Genomic DNA, 23,685 nt, shown 5'->3' with positions numbered 1-23,685 from the left:
ATGTATGCAATGCTTTGCTAATAAGAAGACGGCGAAAGACACGGAAGGCTGTGCCAATTGTCACCAACCTGTTTGTGACGAGCACTCAGTTAATCGTGTTCAATGTGTTCCATGTCATTAATTATAAAAAAGTGTAATATTTCTTTATTTTTTTAATAAAATTTAGTTGCATGCATTAATATAAATTATATACAATTTATTTCATATGCTTTCCACTGTGGGTACCCGGGTACCCGGGTACCCGGTAGATAATAGGGTGATGGTTAGAGTTTAAGCTTATTTAAAATAAAAAATTAAAAATAAATCAATTAAATGAACACACAAATAGCTTTATTTTAAGTTAAAAAACGACGATTTGAGAGCTTAAAATGATATATTTAATTTTATTTAAGCTATTCACACAATTACGGTGGGTACCCGGATTACTAACATAAGGGTTAAAGTCTACTCAAAGATGTTCTTATACGGCCAAAAAGTGGTAGCGCCTTTTATTTAAATTTCGAACGGAAACCCAAACGTCCACTTTTTTTTTCTAGGTTGGTATGTCTGTCAGAGATATTTAATAGCTTAAAAAAATTCCATATATAATATTATATATGGCTAAAAACGTCGTTTTTTAACTTAAAATAAAGCTATTTGTGAGTTCATTTGTGGTATGTCTGTCAGAGATATTTTAGCCAAATGTCACTGTTCAAAATTGAACATGTTCGTTGCTGCCAAAGCACGGACAACAATATTATATTTAAATCTTTTATATAAATATTTCAATGTTAAATAAGATAAGAAATAATCTAGCTATTATACAGTCCACTACTAATAGATATCTATGTTCAAATATATTGAACATACGTAAAATAAACACATAAAAATATATGCATTGATATGCAGTATACAAAACATATATGAGGCACGTATACTTACATTAATAAGTGATACGCATGCACTCAAGAAATACATTATAAACATATTTATTTAGGTTTGGGCAATTGATTACAAATGCACATGTGCACTTGAAAACAACCCAAACCAAGCAATATAAATTATACTTGTAGGACAGCACACACACACATACATGTATTGTAACGGGTGATTTTTTTGAGGTTAAGATTTTCATGCATTAGTATTTGACAGATCACGTGGGATTTCAGACATGGTGTCAAAGAGAAAGATGCTCAGTATGCTTTGACATTTCATCATGAATAGACTTACTAACGAGCAACGCTTGCAAATCATTGAATTTTATTACCAAAATCAGTGTTCGGTTCGAAATGTGTTTCGCGCGCGTGTTTTGTTCAGCGATGAGGCTCATTTCTGGTTGAATGGCTACGTAAATAAGCAAAATTGCCGCATTTGGGGTGAAGAGCAACCAGAAGCCGTTCAAGAACTGCCCATGCATCCCGAAAAATGCACTGTTTGGTGTGGTTTGTACGCTGGTGGAATCATTGGACCGTATTTTTTCAAAGATGCTGTTGGACGCAACGTTACGGTGAATGGCGATCGCTATCGTTCGATGCTAACAAACTTTTTGTTGCCAAAAATGGAAGAACTGAACTTGGTTGACATGTGGTTTCAACAAGATGGCGCTACATGCCACACAGCTCGCGATTCTATGGCCATTTTGAGGGAAAACTTCGGACAACAATTCATCTCAAGAAATGGACCCGTAAGTTGGCCACCAAGATCATGCGATTTAACGCCTTTAGACTATTTTTTGTGGGGCTACGTCAAGTCTAAAGTCTACAGAAATAAGCCAGCAACTATTCCAGCTTTGGAAGACAACATTTCCGAAGAAATTCGGGCTATTCCGGCCGAAATGCTCGAAAAAGTTGCCCAAAATTGGACTTTCCGAATGGACCACCTAAGACGCAGCCGCGGTCAACATTTAAATGAAATTATCTTCAAAAAGTAAATGTCATGAACCAATCTAACGTTTCAAATAAAGAACCGATGAGATTTTGCAAATTTTATGCGTTTTTTTTTTAAAAAAAAGTTATCAAGCTCTTAAAAAATCACCCTTTATTATATAGTTGAAAACAACCCCATGTGGTGTGCTGTAAATATATATAGTTAATTAGATAAGTTAGACTTCTAAAATAGTATATAAGGTTTACAAATTTAATAATAAAATTAGAATGAAAATATTCTCACTCAAATAAGGTCTGTATTTTTCCCCCACCAGCGGTAAGAATTTAAAGATTCTTATTTGAGTTCGTTTGATCTTACAAATCAAACAGTTTGAATATAATTTCAAACAGTCACATCAAAATAATCATTAGTGTTTAACATGCGCTTGTCTTTGTGAAGTTCCTAAAATGCATTCGGCGATTTTTACGATGAGTGAAATTATCCAACAAAGAAGTTCCATTAAATTTTCTGGTTCCGAAACGTTCAGAATGTTGAAAAAGGCCTTCAGTGATAATTTTTTGTCGCGTAAAAGTATTTTTGTTTGATACAATTCACCTAAAGAGCCATCAGCATCAACTGATGATCAACATGTTAATAAAATAAGAAAAGTGGTGCTTGAAAATCGACGAGTCGCAGTTGTGGGCCTTTACTGGCGTCATTGGAATATCGGAAGGTTCAGTGAAAACTATTTTGAAAGATCATTTGAGCCTAATCGCATTGACAGATGGCGGATTTAATCTATTGTGAATGAAAAACAAGCAGCTGTTTTAAAATTTTCAATAATAAAACAAGAAGTCTTATGTTTCTGTTTGTTATAATAAAAAATGATTTTGTAAAAATTGGTCGGCTAACAACCGCAACGTTTAACTCCTATCCATTTTCATTGAAAATATTATAAAAATGACAACCAGAGTTTCACATTCGCATGATTGCCGTCTGTCAAGGCTATAAGAAAAGGAGAAAACAGCGTCGCATCTATGAAGCAATGCTTTCCAACTACCAGGATATCATGAAACATATTAATACTAGCGATGAATCATGGATTTATGCTTGCGACTCGGAAACAGACGATGAATCGGCCAAATATCGTAGCAAAAGTAAGCCGCAGCAGAAAAAACAACGTCAAAGCAGATCAAAAATTAAGGTTATGTTTTATTCGATTTGATTCTGATGAAAAAAGTTTATGGTGATCGGTGCATATCCCGTAATAATGTGCATAGTGGTTTAAGCGATTTCAAGAAGATCGTGTAGACCTCTGTGACCTCTTTTCGTTTCATATAACCACCAATGGGCGGCGCCACCAGAAACAGTTATAACGGGTGATTTTTTTGAGGTTAGGATTTTCATGCATTAGTATTTGACAGATCACGTGGGATTTCAGACATGGTGTCAAAGAGAAAGATGCTCAGTATGCTTTGACATTTCATCATGAATAGACTTACTAACGAGCAACGCTTGCAAATCATTGAATTTTATTACCAAAATCAGTGTTCGGTTCGAAATGTGTTTCGCGCGCGTGTTTTGTTCAGCGATGAGGCTCATTTCTGTTTGAATGGCTACGTAAATAAGCAAAATTGCCGCATTTGGGGTGAAGAGCAACCAGAAGCCGTTCAAGAACTGCCCATGCATCCCGAAAAATGCACTGTTTGGTGTGGTTTGTACGCTGGTGGAATCATTGGACCGTATTTTTTCAAAGATGCTGTTGGACGCAACGTTACGGTGAATGGCGATCGCTATCGTTCGATGCTAACAAACTTTTTGTTGCCAAAAATGGAAGAACTGAACTTGGTTGACATGTGGTTTCAACAAGATGGCGCTACATGCCACACAGCTCGCGATTCTATGGCCATTTTGAGGGAAAACTTCGGACAACAATTCATCTCAAGAAATGGACCCGTAAGTTGGCCACCAAGATCATGCGATTTAACGCCTTTAGACTATTTTTTGTGGGGCTACGTCAAGTCTAAAGTCTACAGAAATAAGCCAGCAACTATTCCAGCTTTGGAAGACAACATTTCCGAAGAAATTCGGGCTATTCCGGCCGAAATGCTCGAAAAAGTTGCCCAAAATTGGACTTTCCGAATGGACCACCTAAGACGCAGCCGCGGTCAACATTTAAATGAAATTATCTTCAAAAAGTAAATGTCATGAACCAATCTAACGTTTCAAATAAAGAACCGATGAGATTTTGCAAATTTTATGCGTTTTTTTTTTTAAAAAAGTTATCAAGCTCTTAAAAAATCACCCTATATTTAAAAAGTTCTGTTTCTTTTGCGACAGACCTTGTACTACTTGAGTGTTATCTATCGCTTGTGCAAAGGTATTCGTAAAAAGAGGCCGGAATTATGGTCCGAAAACTCTTTCCTTTTGTACCATATAAAAGGACCGTCGCATAATGCATTGATTCTTTGTGGGATTTTCTTCATAATTTCAACAATATTTGTGTCGCAACCACCGTATTCACCTGGTTTCGCTCGTGTAACTTGTACCTGTTCAGCAAACTCAAACGACCGCTCCGGGTAAACCGGAGGTATTTTTTTAAGGGGACATATATTTTGAAGAATAAGTTAATATTTTCAAAATTATGAACAAGGTCTTACTATTTTGTGTTCATAGTAGTGTGTACACATACACGGGTGGACAAACGGACATATCAAAATTTCCCAGCCGCCTTATTATGTCAAATTTTCGCCATTTCAGTTGCTGCATAGTTGGAAAAACAATTTTGGAAATGTAAATAGTTTAACATCATTTCTATAGCGAAGTTTCGCGCTGCAAGAGCAAGAAGGAACATTAGTACAGCTTACTTTGGTATTATGGGGTCAAAAGATTGCAATGTTGCTATGTGTTTTCTAAATTAGTAGCAGAAGAATCTAAAAACAAAAAAGTTAATTCGCTCGTTTGTAATAAGGATTCTTGAAGTTAATAAATTTACTTTTTTTAATAAATGGTATGATTTCTAAGAGTAGTTTCGACCATTTCTAATATGTCATTATCATAAAAAGATATATGCAAGAAGTTTACACATTATTAAATTTTATTATAAAAAGGTTCTCCAATTGCAACTTTTCGTACCTCCACCTGTGCTCGCAATTTATCACCTTATATAGTGTGCTAATTTTCATACTACTTAATTTTTTACATATTTTTTATTGGAGGTTTTGTAGTGGAGTACCACTTTAGGCAACAAACGTTTGCACATTATATGAAGCTCTTAAGTAGCTTTAAGTGTTAGTGGTTGTAGTGCTGGTGGTGGTAGTGGCAGCGGTAATTTTTTTTTACAGAAACTGGCGAAAATAAAACAACTCTTCAAAACAATAGTAGAACAATTTTTTAATTAATGAACTACTGCCTTTAACAGTTGAAGGCAATAATTAACAGCTCATTGCACCTTTCGCTTCAGTATTCTTATTCCCAACCGCATTTTGACAAGAATCAAAGCCAGAGAAATACCTTTAGGTGCAAAACGTCAATAAGAGGATCGGAGCCCGAGGAATATATAATTATATATTAGTATATGGTATATAACTCATACACTGCCCGACATATTCGACATAAGGTTTATTAGAAAAACGAAAATCATTATATTGGGTAGTCGAAAAAGTATTTTGTCAACAGGGTTCCTTGCAGTCTTATATTGAATATCTTATGAAAGTTTTACTCTGATGGATTAATTTCTCTAGCGGCAAAAATGACATAAAGTGGTCGACCAAAATGGTTCATATTTGTTTATTTATGTATTATTATAAATATAAAAAAAATAAGTTAAAATTTGATTAAAAATACGAAAAGACTTTGTTCATGCGACTTCATGACATCTCGCCCCTCCACCCCACATTCATCACCTCACTCACATTCATCACACAACACAGCACTCATCACACAACACAACACTTAGCACACAGCACAACATTCAGCATACAACACAACATTCAGCACACAACCTGCATCTTCATACCACGCACCAAACCAACCACACTACACACACACCATAATCATTTTTTCACCACTCAGCCGATCAAAAAGGATTGGTTAGATCGGGGTGGTACCAATTCGTTTTACGCTCGTATCGAGAACACACGTCGCCAATTCGATTTCTACGCCCGACAAAGATATACACGTCTCGCCAGCTCTTCTACGGTTGATCCGCGACCAGTTAGTTTGTGGTCCAAAATTTGGAGAATCTTTTTTCGGTCGTGTGTGTGGTTGTGCACTGACAGTGGCAGGAGTGAAAAAAATAATAATTAATAAAATTGTAAGATATTTTGAAAGGGAAAATTTATATATCAACTAAAACATAAAATATTGTGAAAAGAAAGATAGAAAACATATAAAATATTGTGAACTAAATTCAAGTGTATATATTGAACTTTTGCCCGAAATACAAGTGGTTGAATTTTTACCTGTTTCCCTTTAACTTATAAATCTGTCATTTGAACACAAGCAAAAGGGAATACCTAACCACAGGCAAAGGTAAGTATACCCTCCAACTAAGTGCAACGAACAGACTTTTTCGGCTACCTAATATGTAGTATATGGCTGTTGGGCGTAGTATCAACCCGACTTTATTTATTTTTCCCAACAATGCTTACTGTCACTATCAGGAAAATATTTTTATGAATATTAGCAATTTTTTTACACATTGAATTTGATATATTTTCTGTTTAGTACAGGACGTACGAGTATAAGCAACAAAAATGACAAATCTCCAAAAACATGTTAAAGCACAGACAACTAGAAGAGATTTTAGGAGTAATGAAACGAAGTTTCTCTTTTTTAAACAATAAAACACTTATTCTTCTCTCCACCGTACTTGGAAAGACTTCAGGTATAACATTTGTTGTAAGTGGTAAAACTTAATCAATTTATACATGAACGTTTTCCGCCTATGATCGCAAGTCAAAAGGTTCAATTAAATTTGAAATCACTTTGTTTTTTCTTTTGCATTTTACTTACACAGCTTACAATAAATAACTTTAATCCCAAGTATTCATATGAACCCCTATAGCATAGTGCATATTCAATACAATTCAACATAAAACACTTCAGCGGTATTTACCTTTTGCTCTCACAGCTATTCATTGTCATTGCATTCATTCATATGTATAGACATACACATACCCCTGTACTTATATGTATGCCATACATGCATCTGCTAGGCCAGTCTAAATACTACTCAATAACAGTTAAGTCATTTAGTTGACGGCAGTTCAAATTAGTCGCCACACCTGTATCTACATATATATGTATATTGCCTTTGTGAGGGAATTTCGATAACGGTGTACATTCAAATCCTGCTACACTTTAAAGTAGTAGTGACTTCTAGAAACTTTAATATACTATAGTTAGTAATAACACTGTTATATCTATTATACATATAATAACAGCAATTTGAAATGAAAGTAATTCGACTGAGTTAGAGTTAAACTACTGATATTTGCACTTAAAAAATGGTAAATACTTTCGACTATAAGTATGTGAATAAATCTAGCTATTTTCGGTATCAGTATCATGCGTATATCATATATGATCTAGTATTAAGCTTGTTTTTGCCTACTTATATTAAAGCCTTGTGTGAAACACTTGGCATTTCCTCTTTTTAAGTTAAAAAAATTCAAACCATTACCGAATTCCAAACTTAGTTTTATATCAAATTTTTAATAAATATATACAGATACATCAATATATTGGTTACTGAAGTACATTCTATTTACCTGATAGTCTATACAACACAAATCTCATAAAAGTTCATTTCAATTAATTGGAATACATGTCACTGCTCAGCAATTCAACTAACGGGTGATTTTTTTGAGGTTAGGATTTTCATGCATTAGTATTTGACAGATCACGTGGGATTTCAGACATGGTGTCAAAGAGAAAGATGCTCAGTATGCTTTGACATTTCATCATGAATAGACTTACTAACGAGCAACGCTTGCAAATCATTGAATTTTATTACCAAAATCAGTGTTCGGTTCGAAAATTTTTTATCGACAAATTTTGTTCAGCGATGAGGCTCATTTCTGGTTGAATGGCTACGTAAATAAGCAAAATTGCCGCATTTGGGGTGAAGAGCAACCAGAAGCCGTTCAAGAACTGCCCATGCATCCCGAAAAATGCACTGTTTGGTGTGGTTTGTACGCTGGTGGAATCATTGGACCGTATTTTTTCAAAGATGCTGTTGGACGCAACGTTACGGTGAATGGCGATCGCTATCGTTCGATGCTAACAAACTTTTTGTTGCCAAAAATGGAAGAACTGAACTTGGTTGACATGTGGTTTCAACAAGATGGCGCTACATGCCACACAGCTCGCGATTCTATGGCCATTTTGAGGGAAAACTTCGGACAACAATTCATCCAAGAAATGGACCCGTAAGTTGGCCACCAAGATCATGCGATTTAACGCCTTTAGACTATTTTTTGTGGGGCTACGTCAAGTCTAAAGTCTACAGAAATAAGCCAGCAACTATTCCAGCTTTGGAAGACAACATTTCCGAAGAAATTCGGGCTATTCCGGCCGAAATGCTCGAAAAAGTTGCCCAAAATTGGACTTTCCGAATGGACCACCTAAGACGCAGCCGCGGTCAACATTTAAATGAAATTATCTTCAAAAAGTAAATGTCATGAACCAATCTAACGTTTCAAATAAAGAACCGATGAGATTTTGCAAATTTTATGCGTTTTTTTTTTTTAAAAAGTTATCAAGCTCTTAAAAAATCACCCTATATTTACGCTCCTTTATATTCATGTGAATTCTATTCAGTTGTCAATAAAATATATTGATGTCACGATAAAATGTATCCAATTAATTGCTGTCATAGAAATACCATAATATGAGCAATTTGAACTTAGAGTTATTCATTATATTCAGTTATGTATTGCCATTCAATGCCGATTACATCAGCAATGTTCGAAATAAATGCATTAAGTGTTTTAAATATATAAAATTCCTTCAATAGTGTGTTTGTGAAAAAAATATTTTAAAACCATAAAGCTAATGTTATATTAAGAACGTATAAGTAATAGTTCCACACAAAAGTATGTGACAAAGAAACAAATTTACTAATGTTAAAAAGCAGTTTTTTTTCAAATATCTAGATAGAGCCTATCACATTTTGGATGTATCAAAATCGATCGCTTCTAACTGTTTCAGCCATATATGTGTACTGAATTGCGCACCCAATAAGTATACTTACTTTTCCGAAGCACAAAGTCCAAATTCACAAATCTATTACGAGGGACGTTACCTGTTGCTATGTTAAATTTTATTTATTATTTATTGTTTAACAGCATGTTTTCAACATAATCTAGAATTTTATATTATACACTAGGGTGGGTCGATTCCGGAATTTTTTCGATTCGGTATTTCTAATAGTGCGGAAAAGTTGCCTTAGTACTTCCTGATTCCAATGCAACTTTTTGTTTTGAGATCGGATTGCATCTTCAACCCGAACCTCGGCCTTGAAATTTCGGAAATTCGCCTAAAATCGTGAAATTGTCTACCTAGCACCTGAAATACGCATCTCATGGCAAAATGTATAAAACAAAAGTTATTTGTCACGTCATTTGCTACCGAAATGGTATATGTGATCATGGCCGTAGGACGAACCGTTCCCGAGATACGAGCGAAAATGTTGGTTATTTTAATTTAAATCTGGCCGTAATAAAAAATGTTATAATAAACGCTAATTTTGAGGCGGTCTCAAAAGTTATTTGTCACGTCATTTGCTACCGAAATGGTATATGTGATCATGGCCGTAGGACGAACCGTTCCCGAGATACGAGCGAAAAGGCGGCGCGCCACAGCGCAAGGTCAAAATCGGCTTGCGGCCACACTTCTTGACGTTGATTTCGCCGAGTGCTATCACTCACATTCATTCACCTACGCCAAAGGACACGTTCGGATAGGTCTCCACACAAATATTTTTTCATCGAGTTCCTTCACTCTTGTCGGTGATTTCGCCGAGTTCTATCACTAACATTCATTTCCCTGCGCCATACGACACGTTCGGACTGGTCTCCACATAAATATTTTTTCATCGAGTTCCTTCACTCTTGTCGTTGATTTCGTCAGGTGCTATCACTTATATTCTCTCAACAAAACACAGAACTCAAAATGTCTGTATCTAAATTTAAATTTAGACAGAAATGTCCTGTGTTTGTGTCTCTGAGTCCCAGTTACCTACTTACCAGGATGTTCTTTTGTGTTATCAGTTTGAAAGATTTGGTATAGGGCGACTCCGAGGCGACAACTATGAACCTAGGAGTAAAGAGGTTACAGAAATAGTTGCAAAAAAGGTTGAAAATACTTTCAAAAAGTCATCTATTCCGATAGTTTCACACACCAGAGTTGTACAAATGCTCACCACATACCATAAGAAATTTCTGACTCTTAAAAAAATGTTTTTAAGGAACCCAATAGGTTTGAGCTCTAAAAGAGACGACTTTGTCTCTTCTGCCGGAAAATTATTTGACATCGCTGCTTGTAAATGCATTTATTTTTCTTCTTGCACTTGTCCAAAGGAAAGGAAAGTTCCTATCAATGAACAACCATTTCTCTTGGACCAGAGAACCACAAGAATTGGTCGCATTGGAAGTGTTGATCTACCTGAAACAAAAAAGATTACAAAGAAAAATGAACGTAAAGAAAAGCTTTCAAAACGTCACTCAACATCAACACTTATCAGAAAAGTATCAGCTAGAACACGTGACCATTCAGATCAGCCAGACTCTCATACAGACGACAACAATGTAGGCGCGTCGCACATTGATTCTTCGAAAAACGATGGTGATGATGAATTTTCTCTTCCATCCTCTAAAACCAAACAAAACACACTAGTATTACAACACACTGCTTTAGCTGCCCAAAGATTTGGAGTAAGTGATAGAGCAGCGGCCTTGATTGTTTCATCGGCTTTTCTGGATGCCAAAAAAGCAGGTTTGATAACAGAGGATCAGGCTAGCTTTGTCACTGACAAATGCAAGATTAGTCGGGCAAAAAAAAGTGTTGGTGTTAAGCTCCAGAACACCGAAAGTATTGACTCCGTATATGGGCTGTATTTTGACGGCCGCAAAGACAATACACTTACACAAGTCAGCGAAGGTGAAAAGTACTACCGCGACACTGTCAAAGAGGAACATATTTCTCTTATAGCGGAAACTGGTTGTCATTACTTTGGCCACGTCACTTCTCCTTCCGGGTCAGCTGAGGATGAGACGCAAGCTATATGGCAACATTTACAAGACAATTCAGTTGATGTGGAACATCTAGAAGTTGTCGGTGCTGATGGCACCAACACGAACACAGGTTGGAAAGGTGGAATCATTCGGAAACTAGAAGAAAGAAAAGGTAGGCCATTACAGTGGGTTGTTTTTCTTCTACATTTCAACGAACTTCCATTCCGTGCTCTTTTCGAACACATAGATGGTGTCTCAAAGAGTCCAAATACATTCTCTGGCGACATAGGTAAACTGCTCCCTGATTGTGAGAAGTTGCCTGTTGTCAAATTTGAAAGTTTTCCATCCTGCCAATTACCTTCTGAGGTTATTAATCCGACCCAACTTAGCACAGACCAAGCTTATCTCTATAAAATATCAGGAGCTGTTATTTCCGGTCAATGTTCCTCAGATTTAGCGTCGATGCATCCAGGTAACATGTGCAAATCTCGCTGGCTCACCTGTGCAAATAGAATTCTGAGATTATACATTTCTACTGACAAACCAACAAAGGTTTTGGTCAAATACATACTTACAGTTTACTCACCTTTGTGGTTCTCAATAAGATTCAACAGTTCAATCAAAGATGGCTCGCGCCATCTCTATGCTGCAATTCAAAGGTCGAGATACTTACCCGCTAAACTGCGCAAGGTTGTCGATTCATCCATTCAACAGAATGCTTTCTTTGCTCTTCCAGAAAACATTCTCCTTAGTATGGTGACTAACGAAAGGATAGAAGTCAGAAAGTTGGCCCTTGACCGTCTTCTGGCAGCCAGAGAAGCAGAGTCTGACACCATAAATGGAAGAGTTAGATGTAATAAAGTGCCAAAGCTGAATTTCAAAGCTAATACTTATTACGATATGATTAACTGGAAGACTATTACCTTGACGGTTCCACCGGTTCCACCGGTTCTTTGTTCGGTTTCTAACGAAAAACTCATAAAAGGGCTGTCGGGAGACACTGCAGAGGTATGGAAATTTAGTGAATTCCCCTCTCACACAGTGGCAGTCGAGAGAACCGTCAAACTGGTGACAGAGGCATCTTCTAAAGTTATTGGCCCCCAATCTCGTGATCTTTTTATACGCTCTACACTGAAATCTAGGCAACAAGTGCCAAAGTTTAGTACAAAATCTGATTTTATCAATAAATTTGACACAGATTCAGACTAAAACAAGCCTGACATATGGTTGGTTGGTTGGGTTGGGCTTGGGAGGAACCCGAAGAGCAGCTACTTCCACGCGGTGGGTTCTGGGTGACCAATACAGGTTAGCTGAGAGCTGCAACAATTTTGACCTTGCGCTGTGGCGCGCCGCCTTTTCGCTCGTATCTCGGGAACGGTTCGTCCTACGGCCATGATCACATATACCATTTCGGTAGCAAATGACGTGACAAATAACTTTTGTTTTATACATTTTGCTATTAGATGCGTATTTCAGGTGCTAGGTAGACAATTTCACGATTTTAGGCGAATTTCCGAAATTTCAAAACCGAGGTTCGGGTTGAAGATACAATCCGATCTCAAAACAAAAAGTTGCATTGGAATCAGGAAGTACTAAGGCAACTTTTCCGCACTATTAGAAATACCGAATGGTAAAAATTCCGGAATCGACCCACCCTATTATACACGTACACATTTATTAAATATGCAACAAATTATAACATATGAAACTTTTTTATAGTTTTTTTCATATTTCTCATTCGTACAGGAAACCGGTGAAACGGTTATAGCGACTAGCTATTCTCTGCTTAATGGGAGGGCTAAAAACCACTTAACTTAACACCAACCGACATTAGAGTAGAAAGCTCTGCGGAAAAATCAGTTGCAATATTGGCAGCATTGGTAAGTTCTCTACAATGACCATTTGACATAGCTCAATAAACGATCTGGGGGACAAATTAGACCACATAACGCTGTATTTGAGAGAAAAGATTCCAAGTCACACTACAAGGAGATGGAAGGCCAATTTAATGGGAGCTGAAATTTATTGGTTGGAGCTACATCTCAGGCGATTCTTCAAGCTTCCGGATAACGGCAGTATATTTCGAGTGGAAGTACTTGCAGTTAGAAAAGCCGCCAAGATAGTTAACAACGCAGGAAATAACATAAAAAGGATAAATATATACGTCAAGAGACAGACAGCAATTGAGGCAATAATCTCACATCGCATTACGTGAGAGAATGTCCTTAGAAGCAGGTTAAGCAGTAGATTTAGCAGCGGTCAGAAATCGGCTGCATATGTACTGTATTCCTGCCCACAAAGGAGTTCCGGCCGTTCTTAGCGTTCGCAAAAAAACTTTAACGGCCTATGTGACGAACTCTTTACCTCAAATTATAAAATTAATTATAATAAACTGAACCTCCATCTGGCATTACTAATTACCAGTAGGTTTATGTAATGACGTGATAGCCGACCAGTATGACATAAACTAGCCTATTTCCATGTCTAATTCAACAAAGATTTAACAAATTAGTTTAATGTAAAACAACAGCAATTCTCTCTTTGTACTCGTAATATAACATATTATGCTTAAGCTCAATTTTTAAAGTTTACTAGCTCATGTAACTATAACATATGCATATATATAAGCTCACAAAAACAGGCAAAATATTTTAGTAAATAATAAAAAAGTTCACTTCTTGCAGAAATATTCATATACTCGTACAAACTTAGCACAACCAGTGTACATTTTTTAATGATATTTCAGAATTAATAAAATTCAGTTTCGTTTCTTAGAGACCAAGGAACATTTTGCAAACTTCGATGTGATAATCCGATTTGAGCCTGAAACAGCCGCTACAACTACGAACACAGTAGCAAAAACTCACATAAACAAACTGAAACTGAAGAATAAATTGGAGTACTCACAACTGTCATAAAGCATCGTAAAAAATTATAAATTTTTACAATTATTTAAAAAAAATTTTTTTGGATTACATTTTGTATGTAGTTTACACAATTACAATTTTCGATTATATGTTTTCGGATCGTTATAACTTATAACATTATGAGACCATGTGAAACCCCTATATGTGTAGTGTTATTCCATTACATTTTCGAAATAAAAGCCTCACAATATTGTAAGGTATCTTCTTTCTCTCCATCATATTTGAGTATTATCGTAAAATTTTATGGTCCTAATGAGGCGTCATGACTGTTGCTATTTCTTGCCCGTTGGTGCATCTATGCGCTTTCCTTGATATTTTCCCATCTTCCAAATACACCAACAAACACATTGTGAATTATAATATTCAATTAGACGCCAGGTACACTTTCAACGCATGCTCTGAGGAAATCATTATACAAGGCTAATACTGCAGCACATTTCTCCTCCACGGTTTCCCATAGTTGGAAACAAGATATTGATTTTCGTATCTGATAATAAGAAATAATAGAACAGTGTAAGGCAGCTTTCCGTTACAGTAATTAGTCCTTACTTGGAGTGATTTTCTTCGAGATATCTAGGAATTTGCTGTTATATTTTTATAATATTATTTTTTTACCTATCGTAAGTTATACTTATATGTAATGATATGTTTGTAAAGGAAGTAAATAATAAGGAGAAGTAATTAATCTCCATCGATGACTTTTGTCTGCAAATTGAATCACGTTCAACATATCATAAAATTAAACTAAGGCGACATAAATGGCCAAACAACAATTGTAACAATGCTAATATTTTATATAAAGTAAGTAGGTAACAAAGCTGATACAATAATAACCAATAACAATGTTGATGACACAGCATCCAATGTCCAGACCAGTTTATGGCCTCGAAGGCCTTAGACAAAACAGAAAGTAAACATGGACACAGGCACACGTGAATGCATATACTTATTTGTATATATATTATAAAGTAGATAAATGTGATTAAGTTGTTCAAAGTAGCGACAACAAAAGCACATAAATTGAATGTTAAAGTTTATCTCAAGTAGTGTTACTCTGCAAGTTGAATAAATATAAAAGCTATTGTTTGTGAGAAACTAATGTGTTTGAGTATATGTGTACTAAAGCTTTAAAATCAAAGCTCACACATGTGTCTGAAAGCGACACTTGCTAACGTTAAAATAGTGCGAAGTATGCATGAACTACTACGGTGCTGTTAAGAAGAAATTCCTTTATTAATAACTAGCTGACCCCGCAGCCGTTGTCCCGCATGAAATGATGTGTTTTGAAATGAAACAACGCGTATTGACTCAAATGAAGTTGAACTGCGTACATTAATCAATAACAAACGAAGGTAGAAGCATTCGTTGTTTTTTCGGGTGGATTGTATAAATTCGTCCTAGTGCATTAGTTGAGAACACACCTGGATGTCCATTTACTGGTTGGCCTTGCTTTCTGCGTAACTATTCGACGATACATTCAATGTACAATATCAAGGTAGTTCCGAATAGAGCAATGTTCTCGCAAACGGATCACTGATAAAAGTTGAGAAAAAACTCGTCAATGTTAATTTTGTTGCTGGCGGTGTTTCCACTGGCTGTACTGTATTCTCTGGGTTCAAATACACTCTTTGGTCATTCTCCAAATTGACTACAAGACGACAACAGTCGGAAAACGTTCATGAATTACAAAAGTAAATATTCTACAAAGCGCTTTGTTACAGTTCACGTATCGACCGTATCGTTCAAGACCAATTAGCGCCATGTTGCTTCCTTTGGTGACGTAATTACAAACGTATTTTATCGATTACACCAAATTGCAATACTCAACATTGATATGAGTTTTGAATGTGAATTAGACAATAATGGTGAATATAGTACGATCCATTTGTTATCAACTTCGATATTCACTTTTCCAAATTGAATCCTGAATGTTCTGCCATTGTCGTCTGCTGGGCGACACCGATAGAGTGGATATCCATCATTTCCAGTTTATGTTTTCGAAAGAAAAGCACGTGGATAGTGTTTCGTACATTTATTGTCAGACATACAAATCGAAGTGGAATTATGGTGTTCGCAAGGTTCATGAACCATATTGGTTTTCATCACTTCGTATAATACTGGATCTTTCTAGTATCTAACAGCACCACATATGTATACGCTGCTTCACGATAAAGTCCATCAAACATCGTAAGTGTTGTTTGAAGAGTCGGGCTGTGACATCGTGATGATCGCTTGCTGATTGACCGCTATCCATAATTCCGCACGTATGTCATGGCATCCTGGGAGTACTCGATCTAAGTAAGAAAAGTTATCCTTTAATATTTATATTCTTATATCAATTGAATAAATTTCGCAATTTTGCATATTCTTACTCTATACCAACAAGCTCTCAGCAAAAAGATACAAATGTGTGTAGTGGTCACTACATATTCTATCATTATTTGTGCAACGACATATTTTAGTCGAAAGTCCTCTAAATTACTTATGTAACCAAATCTTATATAGTCTGGCTTAAATTTAGTTTTCCACCGAAGTACCATTTACCTGAGAAAAAGAAATATTAAGATAATCTAATATAACTCATGAGAATACCAAGTAGGCAGTGGAAAGTGGACAGATAGGCTCCAAATAATGTCGAAATCAGAAATATTTAATTTAATATGTCAACTGCCCAAACAACTACTGCATTTGCTTCTGCATACAAAGTCTGTCGCAAAAGAAACAGGACTGTTAAAAAAACAACAAAAAATTAATATAGAACCCTGCCTGGATGCTAACTATACATATAAAATTAACAAAGGTATCCCCACATACATCTCAATAAAAAAAAGCATTTTTTTGACAACTCGCTTATGAATTGTAAAATCTTCTTCACAGGGTTCAAAGTACACTCAGTAATAATATTTCATTATCATCCGATTATAGGGATTGTTGAGGGCTCTAGTAAAAACAATTTTACCATTGCAAAGGAAAGATTTAAAATTCTGTAAAAAATCTTATTACATTTTAAAAACTACGTTGTACAAAAATTACACTTCATTAATACACTGGGCACAAAAGTCTTTTAAATTACATTTATTTTTCCACTTCAATGGTATTCACATGATACAAATGTTATTCATACGCCATGACACACATTCCCCTATACCAAAATTATAGTCGCGCATAAATAACTACGTTGTACTGGTAGTTTGCTAGACGGAGCATAAAATTAGTACTAATTCACTTTCTGGGCATTCTTCATCTTCCTTATTGGCACAGACACCGCTTACGCGATTATAGGTGAGTTAACAACAGCGCGACAGTCGTTTCTTCTTTTCGCTACGTGGCGCCAATTGGATATTTCAAGCGAAGCCAGGCCCTTCTCCACTTGGTCCTTCCTCTGCTTCCCGCGGCGGGTACCGCGTCGAACACTTTCAGAGCTGGAGTGTTTTCATCCATCCGGACAACATGACCTAGCCAGCGTAGCCGCTCATAGTCATCAGTTGTTGTCATCGTCCAAGCCTCTACACCATATCGCAGAACGGAAGTAATGAGTGACTTATGAAGTTTGGGTTTTGTTCGTCTAAAGAAGACTTTACTTCTCAATTACCCATTCAGTCCAAAGTAGCACCTATTGGCAAGAGTTACCCTGCGTTGGATTTCCAGACTGACATTGTTGGTGGTGTTTACAGCAAGTACGACGACTGTTTGTTTGATGACAGAAAATATTTCGTCTTGCCCTCGTTCACTGCCAGACCCATTTGCTGTCCCTCCTTTTCCAGTCTGGAGAAAGCAGAACTAACGGCACGGGTGTTGAGGCCGATGCTATGTATCAATATCATCACTCTTTAAAAAGATTGTATCTGCTCAATTAAGTTCCGCAGCTCGAATTATTTTCTTCAGCAGCGGATTGAAGAATTCGCACGATAGGGAGTCGCCTTGTCTGAAACCTCATGTGATATTTAATGGCGAAGGAGAGGTCCTTCTCGATCCTGGCGGAATTTTTGGTGTTGCTCAACGTCAGCTTACAGAGGTGTATTAGTTTTGCAGGGATACCAAATTCAGACATTGCTGCATAAAGACAGCTTCTTTTCGTGCTATCGAAGGCAGTTTTGAAAACCACGAAAAGGTGGTGTGTGTCGATTCTCCTTTCACGGGTCTTTTCCAAAATTTGGCGCATGGTGAATATCTGGTCGGTAGTTGATTTGCCAGGTCTAACACTGATAAGGTCAACGCGTAATTTGTGGGGTCTCCCTTTTTGTGAATTGGGCAGAGCACTCTTAAATTCAAATCGTTGGGCATGCTTTCGTCCGACCATATTTTACAAAGAAGCTGGTGCTGATGCTCCTTATTAGTTCTTTGCCGCCGTGTTTGAATAGCTCGGCCGGTAATCCATCGGCCCTAGCCGCTCGAACTTCTTCATGGTCGGGCAATGGAACATCTGCTCCATCGTCATCGATTGGGGAATCGGGCTCGCCTTCTCCTGGCGTTGTGCGTTCACTGCCATTCAGCAGGCAGGAAAAGTGTGCCTTCCATAATTTAGGTATGCTCTAGGCATCGGTTGCTAGATCACCTTTGAGGGTTCTACAAGAGTATGTTCCGGTCTTGAAACCTTCTGTTACCTGCCGAATTTTTTCGTACAATTTTCGACCATTACCCCTGTCGGTCAGTTTGTCAAGCTCGTCATACTCACGCATTTCGGCCTCTTTCTTTTTCTGTCTACAAATGCGTCTCGCTTCCCTCTTCAACTATCAATATCTATCCCATCCCGCACGTGTTGTGGTCGATCGGAAAGTTGCGAGGTAGGCAGTCTGTTTTCTCTCCGCTGCGACACGGCACTCCTCGTCGTACCAGCTATTCTTTTGCATTCTCCCTAAACAAATGGTTTCGGTTGAAGCTGTATGTAAGAAGTTTGAAATGCCGGCCCACAGTACCCTTATACCGAGTTGTTGACGAGTGCTATCAGAGAGCAGGAGGGCAAATCGGGTAGAAAATCGTTCTGCTGTCTGTTGTGATTGCAGCTTCTCGACTCGAACCTTCCTTGTGTTTGTTGACGTGGGTTTTTTTGTTGCACGGAGGCGGGTGCGAATCTTTCCTGCAACAAGATAGTGGTCCGAGTCGATGTTAGGACTTCGGAGCGCACGCACATCTAAATCCGGGCATTAGAAATATTAATTCTGGTACTTGACGAACGCACCAATAACGAGCTTTTACATATTGTCCATTGAAAGCGCGCGTTGGGTTGCGCTTAATTGACGAAGACGAGGCAATTATAGTAAACAAACAATACCAGCAAACGTCTGACAAGTATTTTCCGGATAGAGGCATACAAAAAGGCACTGTTGTGTGCTATAAGATTGTGCGGAAAGCTCCTTTCAACCCAAATTAGGGTGTCTAGATGTATAGTGTAAGGCAGACAAGTGAACATTAGAGTGGGTCGATTTACAAGGAGCCAAAAAAAGAAAAAATTGTATGTGATAAATGTTGTACGAATCATTCTGTACAGCTTTGTCTAAGAGACTATGGACCTAGAACTGCTTTCCGGCCAACGATTTTTAAATTCACCAGAAGTGCGGCTGTGAGTGAGCGTCAGTCTTGAAAAAAGCAAGTCGCTACGTAAGTGTGTACAAAACTCTATACTTCTAGCCTAGCGGGGTTGTGCACTGGGTTTGGGAACTGCTAAATAGAAACCACTATCAGTGAAAAGAAAACAACAGCCTCGGATAAGTAATTTTATAGTAAACAAATCGATCCGCACTAGTGACATATCCAACACGCAGACGTGCAGTAAGATTCCCTTGTAATGCTGGTATTCAGGGTGAACAAACGAATCACAAATCCCTTGGCAGCTTCAGTGGAACAAACGGTGCTGACTACAGTTTAACTGCACTCTGGGAGCTTATGATGCGCGCAAAATGCAGGCAGCAGTTGCTGTTTGACAAAGAGCCTATAAACAGCTTTTCCTCTCTAATTGCATAAACGCGGAAATTAGGGAATTCTGTGTGCAGTCAAATACAAAAAATTTGATTTGGTTCAGCGTATTATTGTTGTTGCTTTTTTTAGGTTCAAAAGTTTAAATTAACCAATCATATTTAGATTCCTTTCCAAATCTAATTTTTTTGCTGCCAAGAGAGCAGTATCATAAGGCGGCGCTGAGTGGGCCTGTAATCGGGTTAAAAGAAGCTTGGGATGCTAATCGTTGTGATTCCTCCATGGTTCTCACGCATGGACCGGACAGTTTTGTTCCTTTCATTGTGGTTTCTTTTTTAAAAAGTCTTAATGGAGAAAATAAACAAAGTGTGGGTAAAGTTAATTAATATCAGAAAAAAGAGAGCAGTAAAAATATATATTTATATATTTATTTGCTGTTCATTAGCAGGTGATAGCGATTTTTTTATTTGAGGTATGTTTTAGCTCCAGAACTTGGAATTTCTGTGTAATTCCTTCTATATTTATATATGTTCATATTTCTCTTCAGAATATTTCTTTGAATGTTGTGACATTTCCAGCCCTAAATGTATATCTCTTTACAGCTCGTGGCGGTCATTTCTTTTGACATGAGGCAGCAAATACCGTTGCCATCAATATCCAGCATTATAAAAAGATTTTGACCAACTTTTTTCCCCGACACCAACAAGACAGTCGCCTCATGTTTCACGTGTTTCAATGCTTGAGGTTGTCGTGTGAGAGACTGAATTTGGTTTTCCTCAATTAATGCGCTAGCGGCAGCAATATCCTCGACACTACGGGCATTTCTTTATCTCACTGGCACGGGAACATTTTTCACCGTGGCTGTCGATTCAAATTTTTCCAATTGACGCTAAGCTGTTGTTCTGGCAGGACGAATATGACGACCATAAATTTGATTTAGTACTCCTAAAGTTGAGGCCACCGACTCCAAATTTCGGTAGTAAATTTTTATAATTTTGACTCGTTGTTGGATCGTATGTCTTTCCACGATGAACAGGAAAAACAGCGGGAAAAAACGATGACGGTATATGGTTTGCTGTCCAAATCGGTCTACTTTTGTAGCGTTCCTATTGAATAGCCCATTATATTGAATACGAAAAGAGTTTTGGAACGTTATACAAGTTTGGCCGGACTATAGTAAATAGGTGTACATAATTGAAGACATAAGTATAAGCATAATGTAAATGTTAACAACTCTTTTGCGCTGAAGCGGACTAACAGTTTTTTGTCAACCGTTTTAATATTCTAGCTTTCTCTCATACTATATGTACTTTAAATGATGCATTAAATTTGTTAATAGCAATTTTTTTTCTGAAATATTGTCTTAGATTAAAGCTTTATAGTATAAGTTAGTTTTCATCTATTTTCGTCAACTTCTTAAGACTTTTATATATGAATATGGCAACACTTCATGTACATATATATCTACTTAGACAGGTTAAGCCGCTTCCGGATCTGCTGAGAAGAGCTCTCACAGAGACCAAACGAAACAGTAATAATGGCTTCAGATACAAATTCTAGGCATGCCGTCTGGATTGCTTGGAAATAAATTTAGGAGGCGAGTCAATTTTTAATTTTATAGTCAGTAAAACCCTTTCTATATGTAATAGGCAAAACTCCCTTTCTGTAACTGCTAGTAGGCGAAAGGGAGGATGGAGTCTTGTCTAGAAGTTCACGCAAGTGAGGAAAGTTCTCTGATCGCCATTCGTTTGGGAGTGGCCAGAAACGATTCTTTAACATATGACTCAAGCAGCTCACGACTTCCGGTCTTTGACCAAATATCCTCTGGGTAGCCTAAGGACATTCGTTTGAAGGCGAGCTAAAGTGAGAAGGCAAGATATCCCCTGCATAGGGTTGTGCGCTGGGTTTGGGACCCGCCACGTAAAAAAACACCCCCAGTGAAAAATCAACAACAGCCTCGGATGAGAGACCCGTTTTTTGATGACGAACATGGCAAACGAGATAAGGACTACAAATTGAGGGCATGCACCTGGAATGCCGCTGCCCAGCTGGTAGATGTCCTCGTAAAAACAAAGGCTGACATCACCGCCGTCCAAGAAATGCGATGGACGGGACAAGGACAGTTACGAGTAGGTCCTTGTGGCATTTACTACAGTGGGTCATATAAAAGAGCGTAAGTTTGGTGTGGGATTCGTGGTGGGAGAGAGACTCCGTCACCGAGTACTATCATTCACTGCGGTGAATGAACGTCTAGCCATAATCTGCATCAAATCCAGGTTCTTCAACATATCGCTGATTTGCGCCCACGCCCCGACGGAAGAGAAAGACGATGTGACCAAAGATGCCTTCTATGAGCGCTTGGAGTGCACTTATGAGAGATGCCCCCGCCACGATGTCAAAATCGTGCTTGGCGACTGTGACGCCAAGGTGCGCAAAAAAGGTATCTTTGGCACTACTTTGGCACCATTGGTTTTCCGAAAGTGCAAACGAACAGCTGGTATGACGAGGAGTGCCGTGTCGCAGCGGAGAGAAAACAGACTGCCTACTTCGCAACGTTACGATCGACTACAACACGTGCAGGATGGGATAGATACCACGGAAAAAGAAAGAGGCCGAAATTCGTGAGAACGAAAAGCTTGATAAGCTGGCCGACAGGGGTAATGCTCGAAAATTCTACGAAGAAATGCGGCGGCTTACAGAAGGTTTCAAAACCGGAGCATACTCTTGTAGAACCCCCAAAGGTGATCAAGTCACCGATGCCCAGAACTTACTTAAATTATGAAGGGAACACTTCTCCAGTCTGCTGAATGGCAGTGAACGCACAACGCCAGGAGAAGGCGAGCCCGATTCCCCAATCGATGACGACGGAGTAGACTTTCCATTACCCGACCATGAAGAAGTTCGAATAGCAATCGTCCGCCTGAAGAACAACAAATTGGCAGAGGCCGACGGATTGCCGGCCGAGCTGTTCAAACACGGTGCGAAAAACTGATAGGAAGCATGCATCAGCTTCTTTATAAGACATGCTCGGATGAAAGCATGCCCAACGATTGGAATTTAAGTGTGCTCTGCCCAGTCCATAAAAAAGGAGACCACACAATCTGTGCAAACTACCGTCGGATAAGCTTCTTAAACATCGCTTTTAAGGTGTTATCGTGCGTATTGTATGAAAGCTTAAAGCCCACCGTCAACAAACTGGTTGGGCCTTATCAGTGTGGCTACAAACTTGGCAAATCAACAACCGACCAGGTATTCACCATGCGCCAAATCTTGGAAAAAACCCGTGAAAGGAGATTCGACACACACCTCCTCTTCGTCGATTTCAGAGCTGCTTTCGACAGCATGAAAAGGAGCTGCCTTTATGCCGCGATGTCTGAATTTGGTATCCCCGCAAAACTAATACGGCTGTGTAAACTGACGATGAGCAATACGAAAAGCTTCGTCAGGATCGGGAAGGACCTCTACGAGCCGTTCGATACCAAACGAGGTTTCAGACAAAGCGATTCCCTATCGTGCGACTTTTTCAACCTGCTTCTGGAGAAAATAGTTCGAGCTGCAGAACTAAATAGAGAAGGCACCATCTTCTATAAGAGTGTACAACTGCTGGCGTATGCCGATGATATTGATATCATAGGCCTCAACACCCGCACCGTTAGTTCTGCTTTCTCCAGACTGAATAAGGAAGCAACGCAAATGGGTCTGGCAGTGAACGAGGGCAAGAAGAAATATCTCCTGTTATCAAACATAGAGTCGTCGCACTC

This window comes from Bactrocera dorsalis, chromosome 1, assembly GCF_023373825.1.
Source record: "Bactrocera dorsalis isolate Fly_Bdor chromosome 1, ASM2337382v1, whole genome shotgun sequence".
Taxonomy (NCBI): Eukaryota; Metazoa; Arthropoda; class Insecta; order Diptera; family Tephritidae; genus Bactrocera; species Bactrocera dorsalis.
Note: the sequence above shows the minus strand (reverse complement) of the source record.